Here is a 4,714-nt window from a genome sequence, read left to right on the forward strand (position 1 = left end):
AAATAATATAATAATAAGAGTTTTCAGTTTAAAGCTATATATTAAAATACTTGATTTTAATAAATTAGTCTGCTGTTTTCAAATAATTTCATTTGTTTCGCGCGTCACTTTTATGAATTATTGGCTCTTTAACGTTGCAAGAAGAATCTGTTCTCCTCGCTTCCACGATCGACGGACACACGGTCGTCAGCGGATGGGGTCGTGTGAGAAAAATGGTCTAAACAGTTCCAAATTGTGCCTAAGTTATGAGTTTACGTTTTTACGACTCGCAGTAGCACGAACGATAAAATAGATGGGGGAGTGTCGTAGCAGCAAACAGATTCAGTTCGAGCGCGCTTGATCGGGGCGACAACGGTGAACACGACGGAGACCGAAAGCGGTGTATAGAGTTTCTTATTAAAATAAATTAAACAAGGGTGTATATTACCTACACACATACGTTCCAGGGCCGTCCGGCCGCCATCTTGCGTTCAACCTTATGTTCCGTTTTTTCGAATAAGTGCAATTAGGTACACGGACACGATCCACACTCGCGGACACACCCCCACACACACACACACACACACTCTTTACGCTCCACACTTACCTACACATCCACACACGGAGACACACGCGGCGAAACACGCGCGGGATCGCATACATACTCATAATACACATCCACGCGAGACACGTCGAGGAAAAATGGAGTAAAACGAACTGTTACGCGCTAGGTTACCATTTTTTAAATTCTATTTTCAATTCACGCATTCTCGAATGTTGGGATTTTCGTGATCAACGAAGAGCTGGCCTGTCGTTCATATAGGGATACACGGTTTCACACGCACACACATACACACGTACCACCTACAAGAACCACACACGTGTACACAATCAGGCGACCGACGTCGATTCGACGATAAGAAAGGTCTTCCCTCGTACACACGCGCGGATCTTCTTGCGTAATTGACGAATCGCAATCTGAAATTTATCTCAAGCAACAACGTAACAAAATCATGTTTGATCCAAACTCTCGGCTGCGATGTGCACGTTCCTATTCCCTGAGTGCCGTCGCGCTCAATATATGTAAAGAGGATTGCTCGTTACTGATATCGATCGCGCTAGTGCGATTTGACCCCGCATGAGTTTCACTTCAGGGATGAACGCGATAAACGTTATGATCATGAGCATAACGATTATGGAAGAAATTTTATTCTTGACGTAGATTGATAATATTACGCGTCCCACGCATTTTAAAAATTGATATAAGAATCATAAAGTATCATTAATACATGAATTAATGATTACAAGGCTTTTCTATCGATAAAAAACAATCTATATGTATGACAAATCTTATAAAATTTTAAATTTTCTATCTGAAGGGTAATCACTGATAAAGAAAAATTAGGCGAGCAAAAGAACACAGATAATCGCAAATATACGAAGGAGGATCCGCGCGTTCGCGAGTTCGGCAAGTCCGCGAGTGCGCCTGAACCAACATAGCAAATCGAGGTGGTCTCTTCCGTCGTCGGTCGAGAACTCGGTACCTTTCTGATCGGCTTTAATAAACTCGTAATCTGTAGGCTCTAGTCACGCAATGACTCTAAAGGCATAAAGAAAAAAAAAAAGCTCGGCGATCGAGCAGCGTCGTATACGTCGATCGACCGCACGCGCGGAGAGACCGTAAAACAATTAAATAAGAAAAGGAAAAAAAAGAATAGAGAAACAGAGTACCGACCGAATTGTGTTCAACTGGGCGAATCGCCGCCGAGTCGTCTCGACGTCGGACGGCGAACATGTATCGTAGATAGGATAGATAGGTATACGACGAACAAGTCGGAAGATTTGAACGCGAGAATGACAACATGGGGAAACTGGTGCCGAGATCTCCTCTCCGAGGGGCCGCGAAGAAGGCGGTAGCTCCTCGTGTCGCGACTGTCGAGAGCATCCCCGAGCGCGACTCGCGACAGCTGGAAATAAACGAGCTCTTCGCGGGATTATACACTCCCGCATTTTTCTGTTTCGCTGTCGCGCTACTTGGATACTTCCGGGGCATCCGAGAGAATTCGTCCACGCTCTGCATCCTTAATCCGGAATTTTTAGATTAACGTAAATCATTCCTCGAGACGAGAAGAATAAAACATGGCGTAATGACGCGTGAATAAATTGCTGCGCGATAATTGAATCTTTGAATCGTTCGTCGATTGATCATAACGATCTTGTTCATTAATTGTCGCTGAATTTTCTGAATGAAATTGTCGCAGATTGTAGAATTATAAAAAATTGGGTAAATTACGACGGGGTATGTGAGAGCATTCAAACTGGCTTCACGTTCGTGATCTTCGATCCGCGTTCTCGACAGTCGCAGATCTCATTTTCGCCGATAGGCCGATCGGAGGTGAACATTCACGGCACCGGCTCAGCCTAGACTTTTCGACTAGTAGCGATTAGGTAAATGGCGCTGGTACTACGCAGCTAGCATCGATGGTACTCGTAGTTTGGCGCTTTAGTTGTTTATATATGGTGTTCTTTTCTATATACTCTATCTCACTATCGCCGGACCCGACCTGGCTGCGCAAATCGCCACGACCGCGAATAAGCTGAGCCACGCCGGTCGAAACGAACTTTTCCGTCGACGACGAAAACCGATACTGTCGAAGGAACAAATTGCCGTTTAATTTCCATTAAAAGTATCTGTATTATTTAATTATTTTACTACGCGGTTATCATCGTGATATGTCAAATCGAAAAAGGAAAGAGAACAATTCGAGTAACACGGATGTCCTAACTCTCAGCCCATCTTTCGACGTTTTTTAGGCATCTGTCGACTTCTCGTGTTGACCGAGCATGACACGTAAGTGTGCAGGAAATGTGATCATTAATAAAATCGCGTGACATATCGAAAGATCGGTCGTCGGTACTTTAATCAAACGTCAGTACCAAAACGTCACAAACCTGGATACGCCGGAACTTCAAAGTACGACCAAGTAGTTTACGGACCAAGTACGCTGAGTGACCGGTAAAAAGAAATCAATCAAAAGACGCACATACAAACACACACATACACACGAAACACACCGCGAAGGAAAGCGCGTAAGTTCTCTCTCGTTCCGCGCGTGGCTTCCGCTGTTCGGTCTCGGCGAAGGAATGATTAAGATGGCAATCAGGTCGGGTCTCCTCTACGGGCAACAATGGTTTTATTAATGGTTAATTAAAAGAAGTGACTATAATCGAGGGAGAGATAAATTAAGAAAACCAAGCATCCGATCCGCGTAAAGTCCCCCGAGTCCCTTCCTGCGCACTACCTAAACGACCTATACAACAGGATTAACCCCTGTCGACGAAAATCTCCGCGCAACCCTACGCTCTCATCGCAGCTTTCATCCACAGCTAAACTTCCACCCCGTTTCCCGGCCGCATTCGCATACTCGGCGACACGCGAAACAGCATACCAGAAATAGCAGTACACGCAGTCTGCTCTCTGACATTACAGCTACAACAGCAACATTGCAGCCTCCTGATACCAGTCGTCTCCTTACAGTAATAAACGGGCCGCCGAGGCGGGATCGACGCGTTGCCGCGATCGTCAAGGGACGCACCTTCGCGCAGTGAAGATAGCTGCGATCGCGCGGCGATTAGCACGACCAATCGACAACGGAGCATATCACGAGGGACCGATCGGTTGACGGAACGTTGTTCTTTAGAGTGTTCTCGGTATCGGGTGACTCGTGAGCGGCGAACAAGGCGCGACTCATTTTATGCCGGTCGTCGTTAATGACTAGTTTGCGGTTCGTTCGACACTTCCCGGGACATCCGCGCCGTCCGTGGAAACGGATTCGGAACCTCGAATCGGGTCCAATCGGTAGATTAGGTGATCGAATGCGCGACGCGATCGGGGGGGGGTTCAACAGCGAACTCGTCGCGGCGATCGGCGTCGATCCCGGATCGGCCAAAGTGCGCCCGTGCGCCGCACCGGGCTGCATACTCGCCCGGTGCCCCAGTGAACAAAGCAAAACAGAATAACCGGCAGCAACAGACACACACACATATATGCAACAGGCAACAATAGACATTTCTCTGAGTGCGCGCACGCAGCGATCGCGTGGCGTTTGCGATCGCCGGTAGCGATCGCGGCGCCCGCAACGGTCGCCGTGCTACCGCCGCAAAGAAAATAGGGAAAAAGGAAAAAATAGCAGGTACAGATTACTAAAAGTCTCTACGTCACACACATGTATCCATGCAGTGATTTGCAACAGTGCTAATATGCAGATGCCACGAAGAGCAATGCAAAAATAAGGATCGCCTCGGTCACGGAGTCGCGATCGGCCGTCACCCCCGGGCGAGTCGCGAGCAGCAACTCCCGCGACGGTCTCGCAATCGTAGACGCGTTGGGGAAATACCGATCGGCCTGGCGGAAGATCGTACGTCCGCTCGCAGTACCGTCGCATCATACGTGAATCGCGACGAGAATTACGTAGCGTTGGGACGATCGATCTTTCCGTCAATCGAATCGAATGTGACGCCCGTTATCGTGGATCGCCGGTCGATCGTGACGTCATGAGGCCGCGCGGGCGTAGTTTCCCACAAATCAAAACCCGCAGTCAGCGCAGAATATAAACGATAAGTGCAGAGGAAACAAACTACTATAATATAAACAGAAAGGTATATTATATATAAAATATATTAATTATTATTATTATGGTTCTTATGATTATTATTATTATTAAACGATACATAA

The sequence above is a fragment of the Ooceraea biroi genome, chromosome 2, assembly GCF_003672135.1.
Source record: "Ooceraea biroi isolate clonal line C1 chromosome 2, Obir_v5.4, whole genome shotgun sequence".
Taxonomy (NCBI): domain Eukaryota; kingdom Metazoa; phylum Arthropoda; class Insecta; order Hymenoptera; family Formicidae; genus Ooceraea; species Ooceraea biroi.